The sequence below is a fragment of the Sus scrofa genome, chromosome 2 (assembly GCF_054392235.1).
Source record: "Sus scrofa isolate SSC_HxYL_T2T_F1_AM1 chromosome 2, Sscrofa_HxYL_maternal_Yorkshire_Landrace_v2.0, whole genome shotgun sequence".
Taxonomy (NCBI): domain Eukaryota; kingdom Metazoa; phylum Chordata; class Mammalia; order Artiodactyla; family Suidae; genus Sus; species Sus scrofa.
In genome coordinates this window covers 135,714,317-135,729,207 of record NC_139384.1, presented here as the reverse complement: position 1 = coordinate 135,729,207, position 14,891 = coordinate 135,714,317, and the positions used below count along the sequence as shown (strand labels likewise).

General features: G+C 36.4%; 1 long non-coding RNA gene across 7 annotated transcripts in view; it reads left to right on the top strand.

Annotated features, from left to right (window-relative positions):
• LOC102160311 (uncharacterized) overlaps nt 1–14,891 on the top strand; it is a 462,347-nt gene that overhangs the window by 309,075 nt on the left and 138,381 nt on the right. The window lies entirely within an intron of this gene.

The window sequence follows — 14,891 nt, the reverse complement described above, 5'->3', positions numbered from 1 at the left end:
GAGCATTGATTTGTCTATCTCTAGAGACTCCCTTTATCCATTGCATCATATGGCAGATAAGGAAACTAAGTCTTAAAAAGATTTGCACTACCTAAGTACTTAGAGCAATGATAAGCTAATCTGGATCTTTGCCCAGCTGTCTCATCCTGTAGTCTGGGCACCTCCTCTTCCATCTGCATTGAAAAACTGTGAAAGTACCCTCTCATTCTTGGGGGTTCACAATTCAAATTACTATACTGAAAGTTGTGAGAAATCCTGCAAGAAAACCTGTAACCTGTTTAGGACTTCCCGCTGTGGTGCACAGGAATTGGTGATGTCTTGGGAGCGCTGAGATGCAGGTTCAATCCCTGGCCTGGCACAGTGGGTTAAGGAACCGGCATTGCCACAGCTGTGGCATAGGTCGCAACCAGGGCTTGGATCTGATTCCTGGCCCTGGAATCCCATATGCCCGTGGCAGCCAAAAAAGGGGAAAAAAAAAAGAAAGCTATAAAACCTGCTTATTTTTACTCAGTTCTTGTGTCCAAATTTGCCTGACCATGTCATTCCTCTTTTACTTGTAGAATTTATTAACTTTGTACCAATTTCATACATTATGGAATGCCTTAGGAAATAGTGCCTCTTGACAGATGGTGTCACAATTGACCAAAGGGTATTTAGTGAAGACAAACACATATTTCACTTAGCCTCTTGTTATGAGGATTTGATACACACCTTTTATACTGTTGGGTTAGGAGTAAGAATGTTTCTGAGAAATTTTCCATTTTGCTTTATTAAAGTCTTCTAACCCTGAGGGTGAAAACATAATAGTTATGACTTTATATTTTAATATACAAAAGGAGGGAGACTATGAAACCATTTTTAGTATCAGATATTTCACACAAGTACTGCCTGAAACAGAACTGAGATTAGCATTCAAGTCTTGTTCCTGGTTTGGGACTAAGGTGAAATTAAGTAGCATTATGCCCAATCTTTAACACCAAATCAGACTTTGTTAAAAATTTCACAATGGGGATGAAAGAAAGGAATTTAACTTTAAAAACAGATGAACAGGGAAATTGACTGTTGTGGGAAAATGTTATTTCCAGAGTTCCTGCAAATAATCTCTTCCCTAAATTACCTAAAACAAATTTAAATGCAATCAGATAATGTGATGAAGTGTTTGGTGAGCTGTGGCTAACTCCTACTTAAATCTAATTGCGTTTTGAACGTGATCTGTGTAAAGAAGGATTGAGTAGCTTTGTGAAATATGAGAAGCGACATATTCTGACATAATTTTGCATCTAAAATTATGTAGTTATCATCTCTCTTGTGATGTTTTTCCTTTTGTGTATCTCCAATACTATGTTACTCACCACCTCCAAAATCATGATTTGAATGATGTGCTTAACCTGAAGGAAGAGAGAAAGGCAGGAGAGGGAGGGAAGGAGGAAGAGAGACATAGAAAGTCAGAAACGGCGACAGAGGCGTGTTACCTTGAATTAAAATTATGTTTAAGAAAGGGCAGACATTAAGAGTAAGCTATATAGGTTAGCAGAAAACAAACTTTTAACATGCGTAGTAACTAGTCTAAGCTGCATAGTAGTTAAAGTTACATGTATAATTATTGAATCCCAGTTGAGTACTCAGAATATGGACTTGTATCCAGCCATGATAAGATTCGCTTAAAAATATTTAGCCTAAACACCATTAAGTATATTTTACTTTTCATATTTTTATGCATATATGTGTATTTTATGCATATATGTATATATGTTAAAATTGATCACATGGGCCATTTTCGAGGTAATCAAACTGTCAGTTACATTTTATAAGGGAAAATAAAAACTTTATGAGTAGACTTTCACAGAAAATATTCCCAGGGATAAATGTATTGCAGCAGATCATAAAAAAAGAAATGAAGTTTCATTTTCAAAATTATTTTTATAGAGAGTATTATTGGAGAGGGATATTGTGGACAATGGAGTGGCAGTAACACACCATGAGCAGAGTTGATAAATAATTTGTCAAGTGAAGGAGATTTGGGAGGGTCTGGATTTTAAATTTGCAATTGAGAGTATCATAGTTCGTCTGAAAGTGTGTGAAGAAATAGGTATTGGGCTTGTTTTTCCATTGTCCCTAACATTTGATGAACATCTGTGTGACCCATGAATGATGGAATTATGAGTGGGAAAACGAATATGTGTATTTAAAGTCTCATACTTCCTTTTGCACAGGTATTATAAATACCATTCCTTCTGCTGATAGTTTTATACCATTTTAAACTTCAGATAATTCTTTTTCTGGGTTTTTACCTTGTTCCTTTGTTTGGAACATATTCCTCTCTCACCTCACTTTGCCTAAGTTACTGTTTTTATTTTTATATATTTAATAGGTTGGTTATGTTTCCCAAACTTGGAGAAATGCCCTTTTGTAGGAGGTATCCTATGCTTCCCAGCAGTACATTCTCCTCTCATCACCAGAGCCATATTCTCTAGGAGTTCCCCTTTGAGGGCTGTGTGGGTCCTTTTGTTATGGCTGACTATGTAGGTGGTCTGGTTAGTTGCCAGGCACTACCTTTTGCAGAAGCTGCTGGCCAGCTACTGGTTGGCAGAACCAGATCACAAGGCATCTGATTGTGGGACCCCCAAAGCTAGTGCTGGCTCCCTGGTGGGCAGATCCAGGGTCCAGAAGACTCTAGAGCTATTGTCTGCTCCCTGGTGGTTGCAGAGCTGGCTCCTGGTATCTGGTAGGAGGGCTTAGGGGATCCAGAGCCAGTTTGGTATAGATGATGGGTGGGGCGGTTCCTGACAGAGTTGGCTGCAGAATCCACAGTGTCCTTAAGATTGTGTTGGCTTGCTAGTGGGTGGGGCAGGACCCCTTTAGTCCTAGGGCAGGTATGGACTGCTGGTAGGCTGGTTGGACCTGAAGCCTCTGGGGCTACAATTTTCTTGTGGCTAATGTCTACCTGCTAGTGGGTGTAGCTGGGGTCAAGTTTAGAACAGGCACCTTGGAAGGTGAGGCTGGAACCAAAGGGATTCTGGGACAAGTACCTGCCCACTGGTGGGTGATGCTGGGTCCTGTGGTTTCTGGCTGGAGGGTCCTGGGGGTTCTGGGTCTAGTGCCTATGCACTGGTGTGTGGGGCCAGATCCTAGGCTATCTGGTGGGTAGGGTTGTGTCCATGGATGGCTGTGCACTCTGAGAGTCTTAAGGCAACCTGTCTGTTGATGGATGGGGCTGTATCCATGCTCATTTGCTCCTGAAGTGTCTTAGCACCTACCAGTTTTGGAGCCAGAGTAAGGCTGGCTCCTTAAAGTAGAAGGAGGATTCCAAAATGCCAGTGTTCTCAGGTAGAATGAGCTTCCCCAAATGGCCACTGCTAGTATCTATGGCCCCAAGATGAGCTTCATTCACCTTCTGCCTCTCTAGGAAACTCTCTAAGATCAGCAGGTAGGACTGAACCAGGCTCCTATCAAATTACTGTTTGTTCCCTGGTTTGGGGAGCATGTTAGATTTTTGTGTATGCCCTTTAAGAGTGACGTCTCTATTTCCCCCAACCCTCTGGAACTCCCCAAAGTAAAGGCTCAAAACCAAAGACTCTAGGGACTCATCTTCCTACCACAAGACCCCTGGGGTGGAGACCCTGACATGAGGCTCAGACCTTTCTCTCCTTTGGGAGATCCACTGCAATTGTAATTATTCTCCCATTTATGGCCATCCATCTGGAGGTATGGAATTTATATTGAAACTGCGCTTCTCCTTCCCAACTCTTTGGGGTTCCCTCTTGATATCTTTAGTTGTAGAAGATACTTTCCATTAAGTTTGCTATTTTTCATCAATGGTTGTCCTGAAAATAGTTGTGATTTTGATGTGTCTGTTAGAGGAAGTGAGTTCAGGGTATTTCTCTTCCACCATCTTGGCTGATCCCCATCTAAGGATCATGCAAATACATGGAAAGATATACCATGTTTATGTATTCAAAGAAGTAATATTATAAATATGTCCACACTAATCTTTTGTATACTAATTATATGACTTGGCTGAAGGGCATTTAAGATAACTTTAGGATGGAGACTATTCATCAAAAAACCGACAATGTGATTAGGACCTTGGAAATTTCAGCTCCCCTATCCCCATGACTTCTGAAGAAAGGAGAGGTCTGGAGACTGGCTTATAAAAACTCATAAGCAGTGAGATTTGGAGAGCTTCCAAGTTAGTGAATACATCAGCATACTCCCGCAGTACATGCATGAAGAGGGCGTGGAGGATTTGCACTATCCCTGCCTCCATACCTTGGAACTGTGCATACTATGCCTCTCTTTTTCTTTTCTCTTTTTTCCTTTATTTATTTATTTATTTATTTATTTATTTGGGCTGCATCCGAAGCATGCGAAAGTTCCCAGGCTAGGGGGTCAAATCGGAGTTATAGTTGCCGGCCTACACCACAGCTATCACAATGCCAATTGTGAACTGCATCTGCAACTTATACCAGAGCTCATGACAACACTGGATCCTTAACTCACTGAGCGAGGCCAGAGATTGAACCCATATCCTCCTGGATACTAGTCAGATTTGTTACTGCTGAGGCACAGTGAGAACTCCCTATGCCTCTCTCCTAGTTGCCTTTTTCTGAGATGTAGCCTTTAAATTAAACCTGTAGTAATAAATATAGCACTTTCCCAAGTTCTGTGAATTCTAGCAAATTGCTGAACCTGAGTTGGGGAGTCATGGGAACCTCACAATATGTAGACAGCGAGGCTAAAGTGCAGGTAGTGCGGGTACCCCTTTTGAAACTAGCATCTTAGGGCAGTCTTGTGGGACTATGCCCTTAACCTGTGAAGTCTGGGTTGACTCTGGATAGTTAGTGTCAGAATTCAATTGAATTCTTGGATACCTAGTTGATGTTGATTAGAGAATTGATTTTGATGTTGGAAGACACATCATAGATGGTCACATAACTAGAATATGCCTAGCATATGCCTACGTGATGAGCTCACTGTGAGACACTCCTCCTCCAGTGATGAACAGATTTTGGACTTCCTGGGATCCAGGTTCTTTACATACATATTGGTGGTGCTTTCAAACTGAAGAACATAAAGTCTATTCCATAATGCCCAGGTGAGAGAGGAGAGAGAGGCCTGTGTTTTGTTACCTTGGATTCCTTTTAATGCACGTGCTTTTCTTGCTGTTATACTGTATCTTGTAATAGAGCTTTTACCAGAGGATAAATTCTTTTAGTCCTGTGAATCTTTTCAATAGTTGAATGGTTAAGGTGATTAATGCATAATGAATACAAATTTTTCCACTAATCTTGACTAATATTCTTAGTCATTTTAGTACACTGGTAGGTGAAAAGGAGAATTCAGGTATTTAAAAAAATCTATCTTGTTTGGGAAATGTTGACACAAATAGCTGCTATGTACTAATTAGGCTTTAATCCTATATATTTCCAAAAGTGAAAATAATCAGCATGCCTGTATGAATTTCCTTAAAATAATGATTTCTTTTTCCTAACAAAAATGTAAAAGTTATAAAAAGAATGGGGATAAAAAGTGGAGTGCAGATTTTGGGAACTGGGCACACTCAATTATTTTCAGCTAGTCATTGTATTTGTTAATTTTCTAAAACCCCATTTTTAACAAAGATACAGGAAGAGCACTTCTGCTACTAATTACTTCATCTCAGTCCATTTGTTACATGTGCTATTTCAATCACAAAGAATAAACTGGTGGTCCTATAAATTCTGCATTGGGTTTAGTCAGATAATACATTTATCATGTTCATTCATCTTCCTGTACAAGTATAAAGGTTACATTTAATTGATTATTAAGAATTTTTGTCAATAGATATAATTATACCCTAATAATGCTAGCCTATTATGGCTAGATTTAAAAAAATGTAAACAACATCTGTATGCATATATGACTAATGAAGTGTTAACAGCTTAGAATTTTACAATTACAATTCAGCACACAAGCAACTTTATACTATATAAAAACAAACAAAACAAAAAATAATGGCTTTATTTGCTGATAATGGAATAACATTGAAAATAAGCAGTTTTATGTAATCAGTGATTAATGTTCAAGTGCCTACTTGGAAGAATTAAGAAAATTCAGTTAATACAACTAATTAAGAATTAAAGAGTTGTTTTCAATACTACATGTCAATACAATTTTCTCACTCAAATTTCACTGTCTGTCGACCAGGCTGTCTGTGCATGACAGATAAACCCAAGCAATCATTTTGCAATAAGTGGTTGTATATTTTCAGACATTCTGTGGGCATCACCTGCTTTTGACAGACAGCCATCCTCCTCCATAATCACCTACACATGGTGGGGAATGAAGCAGCAGCACCAGGTCCTTGATACAGCAAACTGGAATAAGGAATTCCAAATAAACCACTAAATTAAGAGAAGAAAAAGGATAAACATCATATGGCCATTTGCCCATTATTGGATTTTTTTTCCCACATGGGCTATTATTTATCTAATATCAGTTTTCCAAAATGATTTATTTTGGTATATTTCTCTGAGTCATATATTACCTATGAAGTAGGCTGTTTCATATTTTCGTTGTGGAAATTTACACTTCCTATTTGCTTCCTGCATAATTTACCAATGGAAACTTCTAAATTTATTTTGTTTAGTTATAACAAGTGTTAAAACTTGAGCAGACTTGATAAATGACTTAGAACCATCAGTATAAAATATATTGCTCTATATCAGAGGATTCTAGTAACCATAGGCTATTTTTTTTTAAATGATTCAGTTTGTCAGCTGGTTAGAAATAGAGAGTGATACTCTATAAAGTAGAAAACATAGTTTCTTCTACATTTGAATTGTTTATGACTTGAGTTACAGAAATGATTCTGCTGTGCCTTAGCTGGATGAATGTGGACTAAACAAGTAGATGCTCAGAGCATTTGTAAAGTGAGCATATAATCACCTCCCTCCTGCATATCTCCCAAGATTACTGTGTGGATAAAAGCACCCAGTGAAGATTTTTCATGAAGCCATTCCTCCTGCTCCTGGCATTGTTTTCCTTTGTTTATACTTATCTATAGAAGACTTTATCTTCTGCTTTGAACTATAGTTATTTAGATGGTTGCTTTACTACAATATCAATGTTGAATTTTAAGCCTTTTGAGTGTTGAAACTACGTATCACTAATGTTGTATCTTCAACAATAACAGTGTATCTTGTCCAACAATTATGATAAAAAAATACATATCACTTTAGGAATGTATTCACATCCATTCACCAATTTATGAGAAGGAAATAAACTCATACACACATGTGTGCACGTACACACATGATCTCTGTCTATCCAAGATATGAATTTTTGAGCTGTGCCTTTATGTTAAACCATTAGGAAAGTTGAAGACTGAATCTTTTTGTTCATTCTCAAGCACATGTGACCAGAATCAAGCTTGGAGATCAACTTTACCAAGAGTGATTAAGATATTTGGTGTGACTTAGATAATTGTACTTTTCTTGCTTAATCATAATAAATGTGCCTGCGTTTTTTTCTGTGTGTTAAAACACACAGAATTTGGGAAGGGACAATAGGATGCTTTGGTAAAAGGACTCAATGTTTTTGGGGAAAAGGGGTATTTTACAATAAAAGTAATGATCTTGAGTGAAGTACCCTGGACAGAGAGCTAGGAGCCCAATATTCACTCTGGAGTCTGACTTATTACTCTAATTACATCAGTTAATCTTTCTGTTCCATCATTTCCTTATCTGAAAAATGATAAAGAAGAATATTTGGTACCGAGACATGAAATGATCAAAAGGAGCAGGCAGGATAAGAATGAGAGTTTAGTCCTGCTTTTAAATGAAATCAGTTCTTGCATTGTTTCCCAGGGCAGATTAAAAAAAAAAATGTTTGCACTGAGAACATTAACTACTGGGTATGGCTGCATCCAGGGCTACTCACTATATTAAGTGAAAAATATGGCATGTGGAAAGAACAAACAGAAAACAGTATTCATTTTTTCTATGTTTTCTCCCTTTTTTTCTTTTTTCTTTTTAGGGCTGCACTAATGGTGTATAGAGGTTCTCAGGCTAGAGGTTGAATCAGAGCCATAACTACTGGCCCATGCCACAGCCACAGCAACACCAGATTCAATCGCTTCTGAGAGCTACACCACAGCTCACGGCAATGTAGGATCCTTAACCCACTGAGCGAGGCCAGGTACTGAACCTGCAATCCTCATGGATGCTAGTCAGATACATTTCTGCTGAGCCACAACAGGAATTCCTTTTTCTTTTTTATTTTATTTTATTTTATTTTATTTTTTATTCATTTTTCTAAATGCTGACCGCTTTGCTAAAATATCTTTGATTACATGCTGGCTCAGAATAGACACTCCCAAATTATTCCTGATAATTCTCTGGCTATGTACCTTTAAAGAGTTAGAAATTTCTGACTACTATGCAATTTATAAGAGACACATTTAAATATGCAAGTTTGTTTAATAGTAAAAAGATGGAAAAAGATAGCACAAGCATATGGTAATGATAGAATGTAGAACAGAGAATATTACCAGTATTAAGGAGGGTCATATCATAAGGAATGATAGTCATTTCAGCAGGAAGATATAGCATAAATGTCTATTCACTTAAAAACTGAACTTCCAAATATAGGCAAAAATGGACAAAACTGGAAAAAGAATAGATAATGTTCATGATTATAGTTGATATCAAAAATCTTCTTAGTTGATTAAGAAGTAATCAGAAAAGCTTTAAGGATAGAAAAAATTAATAATAGTATTAACTTGACCTTAACTGACTGACATTTTAACATTCTACCCAATAGCTATAGAAAGTATGTTTTTCAAGTGCACAGGATATGTGCACCAAGATAGTAGTTAAGAGTCACAGAACTCAGAAAATCCATTATACTAACAGTTAAGGATTATTACTGAAGTAATACATTTATATGGTATCCAAAATTATTGAAGTAAACCACCATTAATAGACTCAGAGCCCTTCAAACAAGTGTAGTATACAGTTCAGTAAGGAAGTTGCCTACTCCTGATACTATTAGGTTTTCCCTTCTATTGGCAGTGAGCATTTTCTAAGCCTTTCCTAACCTTGTAGCTAAATTAAGTAGATTATCTGACATTGTTAAAGATAAAACCAATGGCTGAAAAGCAATTGTTAAGGACAAAACAATTTTAGAGTGGAATTTTCCTATGAAATGTTTTAGGCTATAACATGGATTGGTGGACTGTTTCTAGGTTACCCTACTTGCTGCAACCATCTAATTATGAATATAAATAAACATCCTTTCTAATCCTGTAGAGAGGTATTCCTTACAAATTAAAAAAAAAAAAACCGAAAAACAAAAAATAAAAAACAAACAAAAAACCCCTCCAAGATCCATTCTCTTCCCTTGAATTTTCTTGACTGACAGACTGAAGGTAAAACAGTAATAATGGGACAGAATAAGAGCTTGGGAAAAACAAATTTCTTTAGATTAACTGTCCCCTATTGATACACTTTAGTTTTAGTTTAGAAAATGTGACAGGTTTCTTATTCCATGGAAGGAAAAGTTGTACCAGGCTTCAATTAAAATATTTTAAAACTTTGAGATATATCTTCCTTTGCCAGAGGATGTAACATTTGCAATTTCTAGTCACATATATGCCTCAGTGCTCAGTTTTGCAGTTTCAAAAGAGACCTGTCTCTAAAAATGTGTAGAAACTGACCTACAAATTCACTACAATATAAGATATAAAAATGAAAAGATCTTGATGTTTTAAACATACGAAGTTTATTTTTTAAGTTAGAGAAAATAAATACTTTGTTGGCCTCAGGCAGTACAATGGGACCTTTCTAATGTTCTTCCAATGGACATGCAATTCCTCTCCAAAACCCAATTTCAATTTGTTTTATGTATTAGTAACAATAAAATAGTTTAAAACTGGGAATGATTTTTTAAATTAAAATCTTTGAATATATTAAACTGTATTCCATCAAAATTTTTATTTCTAGAGCTCTGCAAATTCTCAGAATTTGCTACATCCTTAAAAGATTTTTTATTTCCTATTTTTTTAATGTGGCAAGGGATTCCAGTTGAGATTATATTTTGATATAGGCAAATTCTCCTATCAAAAGTGATTTTGGAACTTATTGTTTTAAAAAGTTCATGCCAGTTTCTTAATCGTGACAATGTCCTACGTCTGGTGCTTTGTATATGAATCTTGGTAATACATAGTTTAAAACAAAAACAATTCCTTTCCATAACTTTCTATTCTCATTTACCCTCTTATTGCTCATCCTTTCTCATTTTGAGGTTTTAGCTCAACTCTTTTGGAAAGATGGGCTTCTATTTTTAAGAACAATTTTCACCACTTTATGTTTTTTACTAAGTATCTCCCCTAGGCCAGCCTTCATTTCATCTAATTGACAAAATTACTTTGGTTTTTTTTACTACTGCTGTTTTAATTTTGTGTGAATGAACATTCAGACTATGTCATGATTCTGTACATTTTTTATTTTTTTATTTTTTTTGTCTTTTTGCTATTTCTTTGGGCCGCTCCCGCAGCATATGGAGGTTCCCAGGCTAGGGGTTGAATCGGAGCTGTAGCCACCGGCCTAAGCCAGAGCCACAGCAACTCAGGATCTGAACCGCATCTGCAACCTACACCACAGCTCACAGCAACGCCAGATCCTTAACCCACTGAGCAAGGGCAGGGACCGAACCCGCAACCTCATGGTTCCTAGTCAGATTCGTTAACTACTGCGCCACGACGGGAACTCCGATTCTGTACATTTTTATATTTACTTCAAAACGCACTCATAGTAATTGTTTTTGTAACAAGTATATGTGACAACCATGGCATTTCCTGGAAACCAGATGTTCGTTCAAAGAAGTTTATATTATATGTATATATATAAATTTGAAAAATACTTATTTTAGGCATGTATCAGAAAAGTTTCACAAATATAAATGCAGTGAAATGTTTTTATACTTTTAAGAATGTATTTTATTTTCATAAAAATTATTCAGTTTATTATATACAGTCATAATTTCCACATAATTTTAAAGACTTTTTTCCAATTAAATCGCCACTGTTTCAGGATTAGCATTAATATATTATACTGCTTTGTTTAAATGTGCTTTATAATGTCAAATTCCATCCTAGATTTTTATCATCCACAAAAAATCTAAAATAATCAGCATCCATCTCCTTGCTATTCCTCTGTAACTGATAACTTTTGCTATTCATTTTGGTTTAAAATTCTGGTAGTATATAGAATGACACTGATTTTCCTACTTTGTGGGAAAATACAAGTTTTGTAAAAATAAGTGGTTAGTGATTATTTTTCAAACAGGCAGTATTTGTATAATCTTATATGTTAATCAGAATTTTCATATACTCATCAACAAAATAATAAGCTCTTCCATTCCAGTTAATTTACCAAAGTTGCTAGCTGATTATATCATGTTGTATTCCTATAGTGAGTGAACACTTACTAAATTTCCACTTCATACACTTGTTCTGACTTAAAATAATTTCTTCACCTGAATAAAGTATGGGGAAGTATGATGTTTCTAAACTCAGTTTCCTCCCCAGATTAACCAAAACCAAAAACAAAAGGCAGAAGAGATTAAAAACAAAAATAAGTCCTTCGTGAAAACACAGCCTCAAAGGAACAAGATTTATGAACAAACTGACAATTGCAATATTCTTTAGGCAACACTAAGTGAGGATATCTTGCAATAGTCCACATCACTTAGGATTTTAGTCATGAAAAAATAAAGAACTCTCCAAATTAAGACAGAAAAAGACACTTGGACTTAAAAAGAGAAAAGCAGTTCTGCAATTAATCAGTCTGGGAGGACAGACAAAGGAAAGCTAACTGCAAAGTTAACAGGAAATACTGTTTTTCCTAAAGGAAGACGTGTTGCAGTTGGAGAATGCTGAAACAACCCCCTCTTTGAGTGTTGACTGCTTTATTATTAATGATGCTCCCAGACTTATATTTCTATACCTATTTTTTACCGGGGATACCCAATTACTAAACTAATCCCACCATATGATAGCGCTCAATCTCTAGTTATTCTCTGCTTCTCCTAATCTCAATTTAGAAATAGCACCCAATCCAAAATTGAACCTTACTTCTCTTAGACTCGCCCCCAAATTATACAGAAGGTACCCCAGTCTTCCCTTTTGGGATGTGTCATTGAACGATTGCTCTGGAATGTTACCTCTTTATGCATTGAGCTATATAGAAAAACAGTGATACAGACTAATAAATATATGAATATAAATCCTAGGAAGAAAACCAATCTAGTAATTCTGTCATATTGAATGAAAAGAATGTTAGCAAAGTCCAGGGGGAAAAAAGAGAATTGTGTCTCCAGCAAGAAAAAAAGACTCATAGTACCCACATGTCTTTCCTGATGGTGGTGGGTGGGGGGAAAGAAAAAGGAAAGAAATGTCTTGATTACAAAATCACTTATATGGGTACTCAGTGACATGGTTGGAATGCTGGGTAAACTTTGGATTCTGGGATGGCTTGGTCTCAGTTGTGCGTTGAATCGTGTCCCCCAAAATTCATGTTTAAGTCATAACCCCTGGTGCCTGGGAATGCGACCTTGTTTATAAATAGGGTATTTGCAGATGGAATCAAGTTAACATGAGGTTCATTAGAGAGAGCCTGAACTCATTATGACTAGTATCCTCATAAGTAGAGAGAAATTTGGACGCAGAGACTCAGGGAAAATACCATGTAATAATAGAAACAGGAATTGTAATGATATAGCTGCAAGCTAAGGAACAACAAGGATTGTGGCCACTCCTGGGGTCTAGGAAGGGGCAAGAAAGAATTCTATCCAGAATATCAGAAGGAGCAACATGGCTGTGTTGACACCAAAGTTTCAAACTGTTCGAGTCTTCAAGACTTTGTGGTACTTTATTATGACAGCCCTAGGAAACTAATGCAGATTTTGGTATTGGAAAGAGGGGTGCTGCTTCAGAAATAACTAAAAATGTGGAAGTAGCATTTGATTAGATAACAGAGGGTGGAAGTATTTTGAGCCCTCGATAATAAAAACCTATATTTTCCTGAAGAAATTTTCAGTAGAAATATATCTGATAAGAGGTTAATATCCAAAATATAGAAATAATTCATACCATGCAATAGCAACAAAGAAAAAAACCCACAAAAACAATTTGATTTAAAAAAGCAGAAGATTTGATAGACATTTTTTCAAAGAGTACATACAGACTGCCAATAGGAAAATGAAAAGGTGCTCAACATCACCAGTCATCAGTGAACCATGAATCAAAATCACAATGAGGTGTCACCTCACACTCATTAGAATGGCTAATATCAAAAAGACAAGGAGTTCTCTTGTGTTGCAACAGATTAAGGATCTGGTGTCACTATAGTGGCTCAAATCACTATTGTGACACAAGTTTGATCCCTGGCCCAGGAAAATTCACATGTCACAGGTGCAGCTAAGAAGGGAGGGAAAAAACCCCCAAACCCCCCGCAATGTCAGTGAGTATGTGGTAGGATATTGAACCTTTGTACTCCGTTGATGGGAATATAAATTGGTGCAGCCAACTAAGGAAAACAGTATGGAGGCTCCTCAAACAGCTAAAAATAGAATTACCATATGATCCACCAATTCCACTTCTGGTATTTATTCAACAAAAATGAAAACACTCAGTTGAAAAGTATTTGCACCTCCATGTTCATTGCAGCATTATTTACAACAGCCAAAATATGGAAACAGCTAAGCATCCATCAGTGGGTAAATAGACAAAGAAAAATGTGGTATGTATTTCTACAGTGGAATAATAACATCCATAAGAAATGACAAAATCTTTCCCTTTGCAATAATATGAATGAAACTAGAGAGCATTAGGAAGGGTAAAATAATAAGTAAAATAAGTTAGACAAAAAAATCAAATGATGCGTGATTTCATTATTCTTATATGTGGAATCCAAAAACAACAACCCCCCCAAAGAACAAACAAACACATAGATACAGGTAACCAGAGGCAGGGGGGTAGGCAAAACAGGTTAAGGGGGCCCAAAGTACAAACTTCTGGTTATAAAATACGTCATGGGATGTAATGCATAGCATGGCGACTAGAATTATTAATACTGTATTGTATATTTGAAAGTTGCTAAGAGAGTAAATCTTCAAAGTTTTCATCACATACACATAGAATTTGTACTATGTGTGGTGATGGGTATTAACTAGATTTATTGTGATCATTTTGCAACATATACAAATAAAGAATTATTATGCTATACATTATATAACTAAAACATATGTCAATTACATCTCAAAAAAACAACTAGAAATAGAAATTTGCTCATACAAGTCATATATGACAAGCCACATAATAATAAAGGTTATATATGACAAGCCACAACTACCATCATACTCTGGTGAAAAACTGAAAATTCCAAGATTAAGAACAAGGGAAGGATGCCCACACTCCCCATTTCTAGTCAACATAGGACCATTTCCAATGCAGTGTAAGTCTTTTTGCCTGCAAGACAGCTTTTCCTTAAGTTTCTATTCGCACCTAGCACAGTGGTTCTCGAGGTGTGGTTTAATGATTGGCAACATTATTGTTATCTGAGAAGTTGTTAGAACAGCAAATTTTTGCGTTTCACTCCAGGTTAGCAGAATCCAAACACTACGTATGGATGTCATCAATTGAGTTTAACAAGCTTTTTCAGTGAACTGACTTCTCATTGAGGTTTAAAAACAAATGTTTTATTACTAGCAAATACCAATGCAAAAGTACAACTGAAGGATCTAGTAGCAGAAACTAAGAAGTGACAGCATGCAAGATTACTACTCTTTCTAAGGGGTAAAGTAAAGGGGAAAAGGAAGTGGAACCAAGGAGTGGTAAAGTATTGGATCCA